We start from the raw sequence: 19,302 nt of genomic DNA, 5'->3' as shown, positions 1-19,302 counted from the left end.
CCAACAACTGAATTAGATCAAAGTATTCCAGAGCTTAGGGCACTAAACTATTATGTGCCATAGGCAGAGAACAGGAAGGACTGAAGTGCACCAATGCCTAAATTCCTGGCAATTGCAGGGAAATGATTCGGTGAGATATGCCCCAGTAATCCTGGCAAGTAACCCACATCTCATGCTACAGAGGAAGGTGGCATGTCCCACCAACCCCTGCAAATTCCCTGCCAAGATGACCTGTGGGGGTGGATTCCTTCCCATCCCCAAATAGAGTTATCAGTTAGGTCTTCCCACATGCTCAGGTTCTATCAGCCAAGCCCTGAGAGACAATTTTCAGTACCGCCTCAGAGAAATGACTCCACTCTCCAGCATCCCATCTTCATGCATGGCCATCTCTGGTGCTTCAGAGGAAGCAGACAACCCTCCCACCCCCACGCCCCGTGAATCCATCAGGGAAACAAAAAATTACTTCCTGACCCCTACCAGTGACTGGCTAAAGCCCTGAAGCCTGAGACTGTAGGAACATAAGACATGAAATATAAGGGACCCCCTGGGCTGAGAAGCCCAATCCTCCGCCACCCCAGGTAAACCTTTCATACAACCCCTCTCATAAAACTAGATAACTTTATCTTAGAACTAATTTGGTTGTTTGCCCCCAGAATTTCTATTGGGAGTCTGTTCCAGAACTTCACTCTTCTGATGGTTAGAAATCATCTTCTAATTTCCTGTCTAAATTTGTTCATGGTTAGTTTATACACATTTGTTCTTGTGCTGTATGTTGTTTAACCTTTCATTTACTTGATTTTGTGTCAGGTATGTTATGTGTGTGGCAACCTTAATTTGCAGAACCAATTTTTTTGAGTATAAATGTATCTAATATACACCTGCTTTGTACTACGTCTGAGGATGAGACAGATGCATAGAGCTGCTGTAGACATATGTTGTCCACATTGTTCAGTACTGAAATGGTTAATGTAGCTGAATGTGAATCACAGCACTCCCTCGTGCTAGCCAAAGTCCAGGTATTCTATATATAGCCCAAACTTTGACTTAATTGCGTGGGACTTACCATCGTTTGTTAGCTTGCGTCAAATAAATGTAAAAAGATATATTAATAACTCTACAGAGCGTTTTAATAGCTCAGCTCTAGAGAGTGTCTGCCTCTGCCAATGCACACATACTAACTTGACTTGGTTTTGATTAAAAAAAAAACTTTTCTACCTGATAACGCTTCTCAAAAAATATGTAGAAATAAACCTTTACAGAACAAAAGAGTTCACCCTTCTTTCTTTCTTTTTTTTTCTTTCAGAAAGCCATGATTAGAGCTGTACAAAATGAGATTTTTTTTTTTATTTTTTTTTTTTTGGCTTTTGCTAGCAAGTTCCAAAAAACCCAAACCCAACCATTTTGGGTCGAATGAAATGTTTTGTTCTGACAAAATTGAAATATTTAATTTTTGATTTTGACCATTTTAGAATAGATTGATTGGTTTTTAACTAAAATTAAAGGAAATTTTGAAACAACAAAAAATTGTTTCGAATCAAAAACTTGAAATGTTTAAACAATTCAGCTTTTTCAGATTTTGTTGGTTTTTTTTTTTTAAATCTAAGTGATTCTGCAAAACTGACATAAATTTGTGAAGTATTCCAGTGCCACTGAAGGTGCATTTTTTTCAGCTGAAAAAGTTTGCCCAATTCTAGAAGTAATGCAGTTACTTAAGTGCTTTTGAGGCACATCTATATTACTGGTTTCAGAGTAGCAGCCGTGTTAGTCTGTATTCGCAAAAAGAAAAGGAGTACTTGTAACACCTTAGAGACTAAGAAATGTTTTTGAACATAAGCTATATTACTGTATTTTATGCATACAGTATCCTCCAAGTAGCCTGCAGTTTTAATCCCAGAGTTAGTTTCCCAGATATCTGCTAAATTCTGAGTGAATGTGAAAAGGTGGAAGTAGCCATACCCACTGTCAGAGCTAATTCATTAAGATGAGCTATTATCAGCAGGAGAAAAAAACTTTTGTAGTGATCATCAAGATGGCCCATTTAGACAGTAGACAAGAAGGTGTGAGGATACTTAACATGGGGAAATAGATTCAATATGTGTAATGTAGAGCAAGTAGAGTAGGGGCATTAGGGGTGAGAGCTAAGGAAGCATTGTTCTAAGTCAGCCATAAAAATGTTGGTATACTGTGGGGCCATGCGGGTACCCATAGCAGTGTCACTGACTTGAAGGTATATATTGTCCCCAAATGTGAAACAGTTGCACCTTAGAGACTAACAAATTTATTTGAGCATAAGCTTTCGTGAGCTACAGCTCACTTCATCGGATGTGTACCATGAATGCATCTGAATGCAAGACCATGGACTTCCGGGCTGTTCTTTCAAATTGCAGCCAGTAGGTTGGAACAAGAAAAGGAGTACTTGTGGCACCTTAGAGACTAACAAATTTATTAGAGCATAAGCTTTCATGAGCTACAGCTCACTTCATTGGATCCACCAAATGCATCCGATGAAGTGAGCTGTAGCTCACGAAAGCTTATGCTCTAATAAATTTGTTAGTCTCTAAGGTGCCACAAGTACTCTTTTTCTTTTTGCGAATACAGACTAACACGGCTGCTACTCTGAAACCTGTCATTAGGTTGGAACAGTAAGCTTTATCTATAATTGTCTAGGAAGGAGTCTCCATTCAGTTATGGTCCCTGTGGCTGAATAAAGGGGGAATTAAAGCCCCATGATTGGCCAAGTGTGAATTCTAATGGAGCAGGCATTGCAAAGGGAGAGACCTGTAGAGGAGGCTTATGGGAGGTGCTACTGCTGTAAGTTAGGGCAACCCCTTGAGTTGTTTACAGTATGCATTGGTCATTCTGGCTCCCAGAGCATCCTGGAATCAGGAGGATGCAAAAATGGCTAAAAAGCTCCTTGTTTTGGGCTGGGAGTTCTGGGCTCCATCTCCAAGAGGCACGGCACTTAAGCTCACCCTCATTGTTTAACCTGTGGTATTCTGGGTGTCTTTAGACTTTTCCAAAAGAAACGATTTCCTTCTCCTTCTCTCTTTTATAGAGCAAGAAACCAGAGAGTTATTAACTCTTTCATGACTGCTACACTCTGTCCATGAGCATAGCTCAGAGATGGGCAAACTACGGCCCGGGGGCTGAATCTGGCCCCCCAGATGTTTTAATCTGGCCCTTGAGCTCCCGCTGGGGAGTGGGGTCTGGAGCTTACCCTGCCCTGGTGCTCCAGTCAGGAAGTGGGGTCTGGGGCTTGCCCCACTCTGCGTGGCTCCCAGAAGGAGTGGCATATCCCCCTTTTTGGCTCCTATGTGTAGGGGCAGCCAGGGGCTCTGTTCGCTGCCACCACCCCAAGCACCGCCCCTGCAGCTCCCACTGGCCATGCAGGCAGCACGCAGAGCTGCCTGGACACGCCTCTGCGTAGGAGCTGGAGGGGAGACATCCACTGCTTCTGGGAGCTGCTTGAGGTAAGCGCTGCCCAGAGCCTGCACTCTGACCCCCTCCCGTGCCCCAACCTCCTGCCCCAGCCCTGATCCCCCTCCTGTCCTCCGAACCCCTTGGTCCCAGCCTGGAGCACCCTCCTGTACACCCAACCCCTCACCCCCCCCACCCTGACCCTCAATTTTCTGATCATTCATGGCCCACCATACAATTGCCATACCCAAACGTGGCCCACCCCTGGCATAGCTGGTGATCCTTGATGGGATTCACTGCAGTCACATTTGGTTGGGGGAAATGGGTAAAATTATTGCTTCTGTTTGTCATAAATCTCTGATAAATTTAGGGTTTATCTAGGAGTTGTCTGTGGTTTTTCTTTCTTCAGAGGAGCATATGGAAATTGTTACATTCCCTGTATGTGAATGACTCCCAGATACTCTCTAACTATTCATAGCTTCCCTCAAGGTTATTTTTAGGATTCTGCTTTTGCCAGCAATGGAAGGTAACACTTAATTCATTATCTAATTGAGAAAGTGCTCTGCCCTTGAATAATCTGCAATTAATTCTGCCCTGTGTGATATCATACAAAAATCATATTTCTCAACACTCTCTGCCAAAGCCTGAATAAAGTCCAACATATGACCTTCTCGATAGATTATTTATTTTACAGTTAAATAAATCAAGTGGATCTAATTTTCTGTTCACGTTTATCCAGCCTGATATCTGCCTGCATATTTCTGTGGCTGCTTCTGTCTCCCCCAACAGGTTCGTATGAAGTGATTTCAGTGGGAGAGGAGGACACTTAGACCGTTAGTCAGCAAAACATATGAGCACATGCCTATGATTTTCATGAACTGGGGCCCAGCACTTTGCAGGATAAGGTCCTTTCCATACAAAAAAATTCATTGTCGTACTTAAAGTGAACCACCGCTTCTAAACATGTTTATATTTTGAAAACAAATAACACAATATTGCCACTTTCTGTTATTGCAGTGAAAGCTGGAGCAACACTGCTTGTTTACAAACAGCACCCTCCTGTTTTTATCCCTAGAAGGAAAAGTCCAAAAATAATCCAATATTATGTTTAAAATACTCAGATTTAAACATACAAGCAATATTGACCAAATACATGATTCCTCCTCCCAGTTTTGAAATGACTCATCTGACTTGAACTGATTTTTAACTATGCCTCTCCTCCCTGCTGGCCCTTTACGTGTACACATCTTGTGATGGCTGGGCATCACCTTCTCCTGCATCATCTTCTTTCAGAGAGCAGTATCCAGGAACTCTGAGAATGGGAGAAGGGAGAGCTTCTAAATAGCTTGTGTTACCAGGAGAATAGGTAACAATTACATATACATTTTATTAATAATATCTTGAACTTGAAGATGTGCATTAGCCTCCCAGGTGACTATATAACTATATTATTCATTTCCTCCAAAGAATTGTCTTTTATTCTTTGCTTTTTTTTTTTTTACTCCTTCACTGGGTTGTCACTTCCTTCTGTAATTTCTGTGGGGCAGGATATGTCTATATGTATTTCAGTACGATGTACACATTTTAATGTGCCATGTAAGTACAACTTAGTAATATTACTGTTTCAGGATGTGAAGATGCTAAAAGGGGTGTGTGTGTGTATTTGATTCAGTTCATGTACCACTCTGAACTTTGCTCCTGCAAAATAAACATCTTCTTAAATTCACACTTAAGTCACTGCAGAGGAGGTACGAAGCACCTTTCATGATAAGGCCCAGAGGAAATTGCGGGGGTGGGAAGGGAAGGGAAAACCACAGAAATAAGCAGGTAGATATCATTGGTACCAATGAAAAGTAAAACATATTTTGCCACTAAACCGTATATTTCAATGTAGTCACAGCATAACATCGTCTGGCAGCTAATGCCGAGGTGCACCGAAGACCTTTCTTTTACAAGCAGAAAGCTTTTTTCCTGTCACCACTTTATTTTATGATAATGTAGCTTCAATTGTATTGTCTTATGTATTGTAGTGGAGCAAAGCAACAGTTCACTATAGTGGCAGTTTAAATAGATTACTGAAGATAATATTGAAGTCAATTCATGTTGGCTTTAGCCAGTTAGAGAGTTGCTCATCTAAAAATTGTCAGTTCATTTAGAGTGTACTGTACATTTATGACTAAGCTGGATTCTGAGTAGCTGAGTATTTTTTAAACGTAATAACTATCTAGCCGCTATAAAAGTTATGATTAATTCCCTCCCTCCCCAGCACATAGGAGATGAACTGCCAAAACACTTATCAACAGGCACTCTCCTAGCCTAGAATTCAATTGTATTGACAAGTTGCAATTACACAGGAATTGCCATAATGGATCAGAACAATGGTCCATCTAGTAGTAATGTTTACTTGATGCTATGGGATGGGATTCATCCAAAAGGTAAATGATAGCATATTGCCAAGCCCCACAAAATTTGATGCATAATATTTACTATTACAGATATCACTTTCAAATAACCTGAATGCGTGTTCCCTGTCTACCTTCTTTCTAAGATGTTTGTTGCTGTTTGGAGAGGAGAAAGGACAAGCGCAGTGAGATAGAACCTATAAACCTGTGCTTTAGGGTCTTCTCCCATCTTCCATCTCCCAATCTCCCCTAATTTAAATTAGTTTCATTTTGTGGCACAGTACAGATTTTAACATAGGTCCATTGTTCGCTATGTCCATTGATGGGAATCCGAAGAAACTGATAGGTTAATTCTGCCAAATGATAGAGAATGAGGGGGCAACAAAAACCTCTTTGGAGTCCCTTTAAGGAGACAGAGTAAGTATAATGAGTGCTTGCAAAATAATCAGAGGGGAAAAATAAACCTGTGTTGGATAATCAGTTACTTGTGGAAGAGGCAAAACATGTGATTGTTAGAGACTTAGCAGCAGTAATGTGAATTTCATGTTCTTGAAGGCAGAAACAAATGCTTTAAAGAAAAAAAATGTTCTTTGACTTTCTGCTGTAGACAACATGTGGTGTCAGGCCAGATAGCCAAGTTCATGTTGCAGTAATATGAAATAACTGATTAATCTGACAAGTTCTTAGGGGATGAATTCAAACTGCATCAGAATGTCACCCCTAACTTTCTGAAACAGATCAAGCAGATAGGGCTAATAATAACTAGATGCATCTTGATTTCGTCACTACCAAATGCAGTAAACTCTTTTCCTACCTAAAAAGGGAATTAACTTAAAGCATTGTGTGGGGAAAAAATAGACTTATCTGAACGAGTCCATTTTTCATTCCCCACATTGCCAAATCTGGTCCAAGAAATTCAGCTTATGCTCACAAAGAAGATTTGATCAGTCACCGCACACCCATGATATCTTCTTTTTTTTGTTCATGCTTTTACATCTATTTTATTCTTGCTCATATTATAAAAATTGAAACAAATGTTTGGTAAGAAGGCACAGAAATTTTTTTTAGGAATCATTTGATAACCACTTCACACAACAAAAATAGAAAATGTATGCACTGGATCCTAGGTTTTCTTCTACATCTCTGATATAGTTGTTTTCCAATAGAGCACATCAATGGAGCCCTCAGCTTAAAAATGCCCATGTGGCAAGGAAATCTTAGAGCAACATGTCACCTGTTGGAGTCTTATGGTAACATAAGACTCACTAAAATGATGCACAATGGAGTAAAATGTCGAAGTAATATTTCTATATGTAATAGGAGGGCAAACATGTTAATATTTATAATCCATTAGAAATACATCAACCAACCAGTAAACATAGACAGAGCTGATATCCAGTTTTTGAAGTATACCCATTAACTTTCTTCTAGGCTACACCACCTTTTACTACTTGTTTGGTGTTCCTGTCAGAGCTCACAAACTAAGTATGGTTTGGAAGGGTCAAGTCTTGGACGACACCCATTCACTCAAGGACTGTATGCTACTGGAAGTGGAGTATGTGATCTAGCAAGTGGCACTCTTCCCTCCAAATCAATGCTGAACCAGTACCTCAGCCTCCACGTCTGTAAAATGAGAATAACACTTGCAATTAGCTATCTCACAAGGCTAAAAGTGACACCTGTTGCAGTTGCAGTCTTTCAGGTGAACAGAGGTAATCAGGGCAGAGGTCACTTAAAGATCTTACAGCTTTTTTCAGAAAAAGACTTGGGGTGTTGCTTGGTGTCATGGCCAAATTCCAGGTCAGGTAACAACTTGCTGCTTAATTAAATTCTCTGTGCTGTCTCAGTAAGACAAGGAAGTGAATACTCTTTCCAAAGTGCAAGTATTGGCATGATGTGAGCTGTTAAACAGTTTCTTATTCTGCCCTTTTCCCCAGAAGTAGCTGCATGTCAAAGGTAGACGCAAGGATCCTTGTGTGTAAGTTTGTAAAGTGCTAGGGAATACTTTGGGATGCAAGATGCCATATCGAATGTACTATCACTGCATTACTCAAACTTCCAACTGACGTCCCATGGGGTTATTTCTAATTCTTACTGGATTACTTTGATCAGAGTAAGGGCCAGGTTAGGGAGTCAGAAACTCCTGAGTATTAATTCTGGCTTTGCCACTGACTGACTGTCTGACCTTGGGCAAATGACTGCACCTGCTCTGTGCCTCATTATCCTCATCTATAAACTGGAGATAATACCTGCCGTAAAGGGGTGTTGGATAGCCTCTGTTTAATGCACCCCCACCAGTATGCAGCCTAGTGGTTGCCCTAAGAGAGTTCAGCAGGGATATGCCTAGAGCAGTGAGTATGTCAGTGTAAAAGGTATTTTTCTTTTGCTCTCATGTTGAGACTCTGCTGTATTCTAGAAAACTACAAATACCCAATGGACCGAGAATTGCATGGGATATTGTCATTTTAACTTTTAAAAAACCAACCCTAACAAAATACAACCCATGGCTTTTGATTCTTCTGTCCCCTGTGGCTAGGCCCCTGGCAGGTTAGCTGGCACACAGGTCACAGCATTTGTACCGATATGTTAAACAAGCCAAATAATGACAAGTCTATTTTTGGAAAGCTTTGAGAAGAAATTACATAGCTTGATAAGCAGTATAAAGTTTAGCTCACAGTCACTATAGTTAAAAGTGAAGCTAGAGCAAACAGACAAGAGAACCTATACTATATATTTAGCAATGAAGTGCTGCTACACTTTAAGTAGTTGTCACAACAAAGTTTTGTTGATAAACGGTAGCCCTGCACAACTGCCAAATTAAACTCGGGCGCTTGCCTGGATTTGGAGTTGACTCATTACTCAGATAAAATTCTTAATAGTTTCTGAATAAAATCATTCAGAGCACATAGTAAAAGCTGCCAAAGAGGAGTCTTACTGATTTTTCAACAGTTATTCACCATGGTAAGCGGATTTGTGTTTGCATGCAAACTTTTTTTTTAACCAATGTAAAATGTCTACAAATCCTACCATCTGATTACTTTCAGATTTTATGCCCAAGAATGCATGCCCACCTCCGTATTGTGTATAGCAACAAGGAAAGGAGTGCTAATTCAGCAGCACCGGGGCTGTGAATGGTACAGACATGTTATAAATACACCTAACATATAAAGAATAAAGCAAGCAACAATATTCTGAACATGATGCCTTTGGGAATTATGTATAAAGGAAAACTTGCATACATGTGTGAGCACATATCTCTGTGTGTGTGTGTTAATATATTTTGTTACGCTGGGAGTTGGGTGAAACCTCGTTGAAGCTGGTGGGCCTAACAATCACCCTTGATTCAGGATAAATTTAGAAAGTAATTAAGCTCCTTTATGGAATAGATAGCTGAAGCAATAGGAGCCGCTGTTGAAAACATAGGCCACATGTAAGGCTGGAGTAAGAGTGGAGCCATGTGTTCTGAGGGTTTTCCGTGAGGTCTGAATGCAAACACAAGGGGCTGGGTATTGTTTGAGGCCAGAGAACCACTTGAGGCCACTAGAGCCTGACTTTCAGAGGAACTGAGCACCCACGCTTCCATTTGAAGTCAGTGGGAGTAGTGGATGTTCACCACTTCTAGACACATCAGGCCATAGGTGTCTTAAATTGGGCACTCTAGAGCTGCGCCATCAAAAATTTGTGGATTCTTGCAAATGTGTGTCTGCATTACTCACAGAGGAAGAATGCAGCAGAGCTAGGTATAGAAGCCATGTGCCCTGACTTCCAGCTCTGTAATTTAACCACAAGATAATCCTTCCTGTGCAACTGTTCACCAGAGGGAAAATATTTCAACCTTCCTAGTAGATCATTGGATCCCAATGGATCATTTGTTAGCATTTGTTTTTGTACACTGAACCGCTGTTATATTGTGGGCCTTTCATAAAGGCTTGAGTGCTGAGCTAATCAGAAGGGATTTTAATAGGTGAATATTAAGATAAAAAACTGTCACTACAATTAATTAGTTTTTCCCTTCAGAAAGATTCTGGTTCCCTTTCTCCAGCAGCCTTGATGCACTAAACTGACTGCCTGGCAGAGAGGTATTTCATATTTAATCTTAATGTTGTAAGCAATGAAGGGTGAGGGTGAAACCCACATATCAAGCAGGAGGTGAGTTAATCGGACTTGAGACCATCTATCTAACATGGATGAGACCAGTACAGCAATTTAAACACAATGGCATTTTTCAGACTGCTAACCAAATAAATGCTTTGGAGGACAGTGCATATTGTATGTGTCTTGCAGTCGATAAAAGGTTAATGCTGCTGGAGTCATAACAGTGCCCAAAGGCAGTCCTGAGAGTCTTTAGAGTAAAACAAAATGTTCCCATGATCTGAAGTGAACTTAATGCTTATGCTGGTGTGCTTCTGGGCAGAGGGTTTGATTAAAAGACTGCTGCTGCACTAGCAGTGTACTTAGCAAGAAGACTGGTAATCTCAGAGACATGTGTTAGCAGCCTGAGCCAGAACATGATGTGAGATTCATTATTTGAAACGTTCACCTCAGCTTTAGTGAATGCGGTGATAACAGCAGCACATGGTTATGGTCTTGCATGAAGTTCACTCCAGTGCAAGTGAATGAACACATCCTCAGACAGTGTAACTGTAAGACAGCATGAACATGAAGCAGGATGTTTTCATGTGTTACCTGAAAGTGAACTTTCTGTTCACTTTCTGTATTAAAGAGTTATCCCCCGAACTGTCAAACACATCTGTTGAAAATGTTGTGATGAGATTTTGGACCTCCAGGTTTGTTAGCTCTCTAGTATTTGTGGTCATAAAGAGATAAAAATGAATCAGCATGTTCAGGAATAGACTTGAGTTCTTTCAAAGAATTAAAAGGTGAACCTGAAAGTAATTAGGTTCCCTGTTGTTTTGTAAAATATTCAGCAGCCCATGTGATACTGACCACCAGAAGATTTTTTTTTTAAAGCATGCTATTGTGTGCTATAATGGCAGAAAACAAACTAATTTCTTCCCTTTATCCAGTGTCCTGGGTGTCTTTGTGTGTGTGCAGAAGATACATAACACATAGAATAAAGGTACATAATACACACGGACATGCAAATAAATGTAATGAATAAACTAATAAAATAAATGACAACTGAATTAGAACAATGAATTTCAATGAAGTTTGTGTGGAATGTAGAACGAAGTTATATGAGTGATTAGACATAAAATAATCATTTTGTTTTTTGAGATCCCGTAGCAGGTAAAGCTGCCATTGATGCTTTACAATAATGCTCACATTTAGGGATGGACAAACTTCTCCTATTCTTCATGAATTTTTCCCTTCTTGGGCTAGATTATCATCTGAAGGCCACTTATGGTTTCTGTAAATATATTCATTATTTGTAATTATTCCCTGAATAGTTTCAGTGAATAACTTTCAAATCTAAGGGTTGTCTATGCATTGCTATTAAGAATTCAGTGTATATGATTTTTATGGTAGCTGATTAGATGATTGGAACCTCTTAAATAGGGCAGTGATGGAAGATGAACTTCTGGTTCTGGTTTTCAGACAAAGATGTGTCTGTGATCAAATTCTTGAAATGTTCAGGATTTTCAAATACATAACAGTTGCCCAAATACTTGTGAAGAGCAATATTCTCGCATGTATGTTTTTCTCTTAAGATTAACTTAACTGGGTTTCAACTGGATTTTTTTTTATAATTCAAAAATATATAAAGTTAAGAATCATTCTGACATAGTTTTGAACAGGAGGTGACAGGGTGTTGTAGGTCATCTGAGATACATTCTCATGGCAGAAAGGAGTGTGGCATCTGGTAAACTGCTAGATTTCACTCTGTCCAGGTACTTTATGCCTGTTATTATCATAGTGTCCAAGCCCATCATAACATCCCCTCTGAAATGGAGAAGCATTATTGTTCCATTCATGGAGTAGGAATTGAGGCGTAGAGCAATTGTGACTTGCCCAAGGTAACACAGGAAGTTTATGGCAAAGGCAGGAATTGAACCTAAGAGAGGTCTACATATACCACTTGCACAGATTTAACTAAGTTGGCTTTTTAAATTGATTTAGTTAAGTGGGTGCAACTCCCTGGGTGGAAATACTTAAATCAGTTTTCAGCTGTATAATATGCTGACTTTATTTTGTGGACAAGTTATAAGCCTTCTGAGTCCCAGTCCGTTGCCATAAAGACAAGATTTCTCCCTTTAACCTTGCTTTGGTTAAAAATCCTCCCTGGCTTGCATGAGCACTAACATTTGGCCAATTTGTTTGTAACTGAAAGTAGAGTAATACTGTGTACTGGACATGACTGTTAGTTCGAAGGACTCACCCACTAGCTTGCCAAACATGACTATTTCAGCAATTCCAGGCTCTCACTGCTCTAGTAGCAATGTCCACTGATGAGAGAGGTGAAAAGCCAGTTCTAGTGTTGTAAAGCCAATTTTTGTTGTTGTTCTTACCCTTTCAGGAAGTTCTGGTTTTACTCAAACTATTTGGGCAAAGTTGGTGTCGGTGTTTCAATTCGATCAAAAATGTTTTCATGTATCTTTTTCAAAAATGCCCCGCAGGACACACCGATATAAATATCCCTAAGTTTTACTATGCTTACCTGCTCTTTGGGACACTCACGTTCCACACAGTCATGTTTTGCTGCTGTGCTGCTATGCCAAGCATTTCTGGGAGCTGGCTTTTTGTTTACTCTAGATCTCAGGGAAGTTACAGGCGTGTAAGCCTTGCCAACTCTTGATTTTTTGTTGTTGATTTTTTGTTCATTCTGAATCTTGTGACATTTAGTGTTTTCCTTAAAGCCCCAGTTCCTGGAGCTATGCAAATGTCACCTTTCATTTTTTCAAAAACAAGAAGGTAAGGAAATAGAACCCTAAATTAATTGTTTTTTAAAATTCTCATTTTTAAACCAATCCCATGATTTTTGAATGCTTGGGGTTGGCAATGCTGTGTACAGTGTGTGCTCTATGTTCTGCATCTGTTTTCCTAATGACCACTGCTGTACTAATCTGTTCTTTTTTCCTCTTGAAAGTTATTTGCATGTATACTGTATATCTATCTGAAGGTCTTGTCGACAAGCGCTCTGTCACAGGGTGAACTAGGCCTTCAAGAGGGGTTCAGGTCCCAACTCTGTTGTATTCCTAGTTTCCTCCCAGATCCAGGGGATTCTGGCCAGGGACCTTTGGATTTGTAGTCCTAAAAGCAAGGCCTACTGGGAAAGCAAGTAGTATAAAGGCAAGTTACTTTTTGCAGTATAGAGAAAGACCTGGAGAAAGCAGTAGTTGCTGGTGGGGCTCTTAAATGACTGGAGATTGGGCCAAGAGGGTTCACAGCTGAAAGGGAGTTGGGGAAAGGTGCTTGGGGAGGGGCTGTGTTGAAGAAGCCTGGGGAAGAGGCAGGACTGGAGCCCTAAGAGACGAGCATTCATGTAAGCATGCCCACATAGCAGAGGGAAGGCCATGTTTCTCTATGACTCCAGAGTGCCACCTTGAACTGGTGTGCTGAAACCCTTGCAACCATGGGTGGGAAGGACTGTTTGTGGATCCCTGACAAGATCACACAGACTCTGTGACCCAGGGCGGGTGAATGACAGCCGAGTCCCTCACTGAGAAGTGTTTTCTCTTGTACTTTAGTTTACCACATAAGGGGAAGCCCTTTAATTTGGCCTGTGAGATTAACTACCTATCTTACCAGGAGAAGGAAAGACAGGCAGCACCACACCCAGTGTCAGAGGTAAGTAATCCTTTTGCATGCACTAAAGTTAGCTGATGTGAATAAACAAAAACAAGCTAGTTTATTATGATAGTAATAGTGCACAAGCAGACTCTTACATGCAGACTCTGCCTAAGAGAAAATTACTCCAGTGAGGTCAGTTGAGTTGTCTGATTATGCCTGGGCTAAATTTGGTGAAATCATAGAGATATAATTTAAGATGCAAAATTTGGATCTGGATTGGGATTTCTAATACTTCAGAATTCAGGGATATTTGGATCTGTGGTTTTGGTTAAATCAATTATAAATGCTGGGGCCATTTGTAAAATCAGGATCTGCATTTTTAGTTTGAATCCCAAAGTGTGGGGCATTTAGATGTGACATTTCGATTCAAGCCAATCTCTAAATGATAGTAAGTAGAGCTAACTGAAATTTTTTCAGTGAATCCCTTTAAAATGAAAAATGCCTATATTTTTGGGGGTACAAATGTTTGGGCTTTTCTTTTTTTGTAAATTGAACACTTACTGAAAACTTTTTTTAACAATAAAAAATGGTTTATGTTAGGATATAGATATTCAGGCCTGTCTGAAGGCCTATACTCTAAGAATGTAGGTATATGTTTATCATTTAGGTAGTAATAGAGGTATACAAGAAAGAATCTGTGTAGGGGCCTTCTCTCACTGTGACAGTGTGAGGCCCTGTTCTTAGGCTAAGGCCTTTGGCTAAGCAGCAGAGGCAGCCATAAGCTGGGAAGCGACTGGTCACGTCCTCACATTCCAAACTAGTCAATATGGGGCCGATCTATCACCTCCAGAGAAAGGGAAGAGCCTAGAAGATGTAAAGGAAATTTAGGTTGATAGTTTTCTGTCTGGTAAGAACTCACTTATTAATAGACACAGCTGGGAAATCCATATGTCTTTATAGATGTAGTTGTGAAATCCTCAGTTCTGTATGGTTTTGTCATTATAGTTCCCACTTTGCTATTGTTTATTGGCATGGTCTCTGGTTCTGTGATTGTTTCTGTCTGCTGTATAATTAATTTTGCTGGGTGTAAACTAATTAAGGTGGTGGGATATAACTGGTTAGCTAATGATGTTAGGATTGGTTAGTTAAATTTCAGTAGAATGATTGGGTAAGATATAGCTAAGAATATTACTATATAAATTAGGGGCAAACAGGAAGTAAGTTGGGATTCGAAAATAAGGAAAAAGGAACTTGGATTTAAGCTTGCTGGAAGTTCACCCCAATAAACATCAAACTGTTTGCACCTTTGGACTTCGGGTATTGTTGCTCTCTGTTCATGCGAGAAGGACCAGGGAAGTGGGAGAGTGAAGGAATAAGCTCTCAGTTTATGAAAACCAAATATTTTTTCAGGTTTTGCTTTTCACTTAAAATATTATGGAGCATTTTAATTTTTGTTTAAATGTTCTATGAAAATTATTTGCATTTTTCTTCCAGCTCTAATATTAAGTCAGGACCCTGTAGAGATAGTGAGCTTGATTCTAAGCTCTTTGGGGGTAGGGGCTGTCTTTTCTTCTGTTTGTTCTGCATCTAGTACAACGGGGTCCTGGGCCATAATTAGGACTCTTGGGCACAATGGTAATACAAATAGAATCAGTCACTGTAATATTATTTACTATGTACAAGGCCCATTATTTTGTTTGAGCACACAGGGAACAAGTTAACAGTAACAGGACAAAGTGGCTCTCTGGTTTGTGTGAAGTGTGTATCAGCACTGACAGGACAAGTCAGTATTTCCATTGAAAACTTCTTCATTTTTGGAATGTATCCTGTCTCTCTTTCCCCCCTCCTCCCATTTCTTGAAATTTGACATATATAGATGGGTAAATTATATCAGATGAAATTAGAAAACTCTTTGAACTTTCTCCCATTCTGAAAACCACTTCCATGGTTCTGAAACTAGGTGCTTAGATATCACAGTGGAGAACAACCTTATAAAAACATAGATGGATAAATGATGGAAGAACTCCTCCCTCTGCTACCATTTTTGCTTGCCTTTGTGCTTCCAGTATCCAGCAAAAGCAGGAAATTAAAATGTTGATATAGGAATAATCATATTGTTCTTATGATATTTCATTCAATAGAGGAGGCAGAGTTTTGGAAATATTGTATAACAACCTGATGAGAGATTTCAAGCCAAACTTTGTAGGTTCATTAGGATTTGGGAAAGGTTGAATAGGCTTTTGCTAAATCTTGAATTTTGGATGCTCATCCATTCTTAACCCAATCTCTGATTTTTTTTCAAGGGTTTTCGTATCACTGATACAGGGAGCCTCCTACAATGCTCCCTGAACTCAATAAAAAGATTCTCATGGTCTTGAATGGATGTTGGAACAGGGCCAAAATGTGGATTTAATTTATAAAGCAGTGCAATTTAGTTGAACAGCTTTTCAGACACAGCAGTTAGAAAAAGGTTAGTGGTTTTAGTTCCCTTTTTGAAAAATCTGCTTTTATCTAAAATAGTATCTTAAGCTGACATTTTACAGGCCCCTCACTTGAAGCCATAGTGTATCATTGGATGCCTCCATGGGCTGGAGCTGATATTAACAGCCCAATGAGAGCTTTTTGCTGAAACATGTCTGGGGTGGTTGAAATTACTAACTCATATTTTAGATAATGAGTTCTAATAGGAATGGGGGCCTACCTCAGTATTCTGATCTGGGTGCTGATGGGTCCTGCTATTTGGTGATATCTGGTCTCCATTTCCCCCTCCCCCCAATACAATACATGTGATCAGAATTGGCTATTCCTACCTCACATGGCACTCGGAATTAATTACAAAGAACTATGATAAAATAATGCAGCTAGTTATTCATGCACACAAGTCACCAGAGCCACACAGTTCTGCTTACTGCTCAAAATCTCCAAACAACAGGCTTGTGCTTCTGTTGCTGGATTAAAACATATGACATAGAGCCCACAAGCTGTCCCATGTGCTGAAATCCATGATGCAACAGGTATTCAGAGACTCCAGGTCAAATCAGATAAGATTAAAAGGAGGCAGGATGACAAACACACAGCTTACTATACTTATCCTCCCTTGCTCCCATTTCCTGAATGTGACAATTGCCTCTGAGTGTCTGAAAACCTGTGTCCCCTATGTATTTCCATTTTGTATCTTCCTCTGCCAACAAAGCCATGCATAAAATATCCTCATGCAGTTTGGAAGATGTCATCTGTTATCAGCTAAAGTGGGAGAGACACTTTAGATTAAATTAAGTGAATGATTTGAGCAAGGAAAGCAGCATGATTTGTATTCATGATATTGAGAGGAAAGCTATCATACAACATGCATATTAAAGAAAAATAATAGGAATAACAAATTAAACTGCTTATTGTACTAGTAAGATGAAACATTTTGACTTAGTAGTTGATGCAAACTTTGGGTAACTGCTCTGTGTTTAATAAATAGATGTTAATTTTGAAGGAACTAGCCAGACAGTGTGTTACTTTTCTAATACTGGTGAGTTCCTCCCTGAACAGGAGATCTCATGATTTATTAAACCACATATTAATGGAAATGTTGAAGGGAGAAAACTGTTGTTATACTGCGTGTTTAATAATAATCACCTATAAAGTGGACTAAGATGGGCTCCAATTTTTTTTTTTAGTCCTTTCCTTCAGGAATTTTAAGGGTATCTTGATGAGGAAAGCCAACAAGGAGTGATATAGGTATGCTTTTGTATGTTATAGTGTGTCTGGGAACAGAATAAGGGCTATGACTAGAGCTGGGTGAAATTTTTTTGATTGAAACCTTTTTGCAGCAAAAAATGCAGATTTGGTGACACCAAAACAAGTTGCGAATTTGTGTCAATTTTGCCAAATTGTTTCTTTTTACTGAAACAAACACAACAGTTTTTTTTAAAAAAGAAGTCAACAGTGTTTTTGATCATCATTACCATGAGCTAGGTATAGATGGACAGCAACATAACTCTGCCTGGTTTGCTGGTATGCTGGTTGAATAGCTGGGCCATGGTTCTGCTTGGGGAAAACTGGATCATCATGGAAGAACATGCTGCATCTGTGGGAAAAATAGTTGCATCACCTACACTCTTCATTAACACCCGCCCCCACCTCCCAAGGTCTGCCGATGATTGCTTGAATGCCTTCTTCAAGAACTACCAGCTGCCTGGAAGGAGAGTTGTGATAATACATTAAATGCTCTGTTACAAAGCCATGAAAATAAGCAAAGACAAATATGACCAGAAACTTAAACAGCTTATCAAGCACAGTGCTGAAACTGCCTGGAAAAAATATCCCAGATAGTCCAATCAAACCCTTCTCCAGCCTCCTAATTTATCCAGCATGTACATGTTAAGGACACAGTGAGTTACCACTTGAGTTGTGTGAGATTAATACAAATAGCATCAGTCCAGGTCAGCAAACAGTTCAAGAACCTGGTCTGAGGTTTGTGAGCAGGACTAGAACCAGAATATACTCTTGTTTCATGTGGGTTCAGGGTTCTAGTTGAACTGTTCTCACAGCCCAGCTGCCAAGCTTTGAATGCACATTGCATTTGACTCACTCTCTCTCTGATGTTCGTTATGTGCTTAATAGCATTTATCATGTATCTTTGACCCACATCATCTTTGCTCTGCCCACTAATTTATTAGTGCCAGGCCCTATTTCAACATTTCAAACTTCTTGGCAGCTTCAAACATCTTGTTGCTGTTGGTTTTTTTTTTTACAACTCTTTCCAGCAAAATGTTTCCCCCTCCCCACCCAATGTTGAATTCCCCTTCATCATTTGTTAGTAGGCTGGCCATTCCAAATTAAAGCTGTCAAATCTTCTGCCCTGCTGTACATCATACACATTATTTTTACTTCACTTATTTGGCATGGGTCTCCTTTTGTGTGTGTGATTCTTCAGCATCAAAACTAAAATTGAATAGAGCTGTGCTGGTTTGTCGTCACCACTGCTACTGGAATGCGTGTACCAATGTGTTCCCAGGGCAATTTCTTGGGAATGTTCCTGCAAATGATCAGAATGCGTGGTGTGCCAGCCGGAACATCTGACAGCACCTAATAAGTAATTAACACTGTTGGATTTTCAGAGACTGTAATTTTTATAGGCTACACAGCTAACACATCACAAAAGTAAAGGGTGCTACTGAGCAGAATTATAGACGTGCCTAGCATGATCTAACAAAGGAACAGAGTTTTCTCCTTTTAGGGACAAACAAGGTGAGAAGCTTCATCCTGTTTGTTTTAGACCAGAAGGTCTCAAAACCTTTTCATTGTGTGCTTCATGTGATTGAACAGTTGCCTTGCGGACTATCTCCTCTCAAATTCACAATAGCATAGCATCTGTGTAGCAGCAATAGTACAGGCTTACTTGGAAAAATATATCTTCACCCCATTTTGAAAGGCCCAAACTGTCTGTAGATATCAGATTCTGTAATGTGTAGATATCGGTAAGTTTGGTGTGCAGTAAATACCAGGAGAGCGCGTGAGGATTAAGGCTGATGAAAAACTTTTGATAAAACTTTTTTCTGTTTGAAAATGGTGTTTCATCCAAACCAAAATGGTTTTTTTGCAGAAATGTGTCAGTTTTGACAAGAGGATAAGAAAAGAGTAAGATTTCCACAATTGCCAATAGGATGGTGGTTAGGGAACTTGCTTTGGATATGAAAGACTGAGGGTTGTCTCTGCTCTGCCTAATCCAGAATTCCCCATGCTGCTGGCTGTTCTGTGATGGATCTCTCTCTCTCTCTCTCTCATGTTTTTTCATGAT

General features: G+C 39.8%; 1 long non-coding RNA gene across 1 annotated transcript; it reads right to left on the bottom strand.

Annotated features, from left to right (window-relative positions):
* Positions 1-656: 656 nt before the first annotated feature.
* Positions 657-16,784, bottom strand: LOC122460403. Its single transcript, XR_006281683.1, has 4 exons — positions 16,773-16,784; positions 9,805-9,809; positions 5,353-5,359; positions 657-765 (listed from the first exon to the last, which is right to left on the bottom strand). It is a non-coding gene; the product is annotated as an uncharacterized LOC122460403 (long non-coding RNA).
* Between the last annotated feature and the right edge of the window lie 2,518 nt (positions 16,785-19,302).

Source organism: Dermochelys coriacea, chromosome 5 (assembly GCF_009764565.3).
Source record: "Dermochelys coriacea isolate rDerCor1 chromosome 5, rDerCor1.pri.v4, whole genome shotgun sequence".
In the NCBI taxonomy this organism is placed as follows: domain Eukaryota; kingdom Metazoa; phylum Chordata; order Testudines; family Dermochelyidae; genus Dermochelys; species Dermochelys coriacea.
This window is presented reverse-complemented; position numbering and strand designations above follow the sequence as displayed.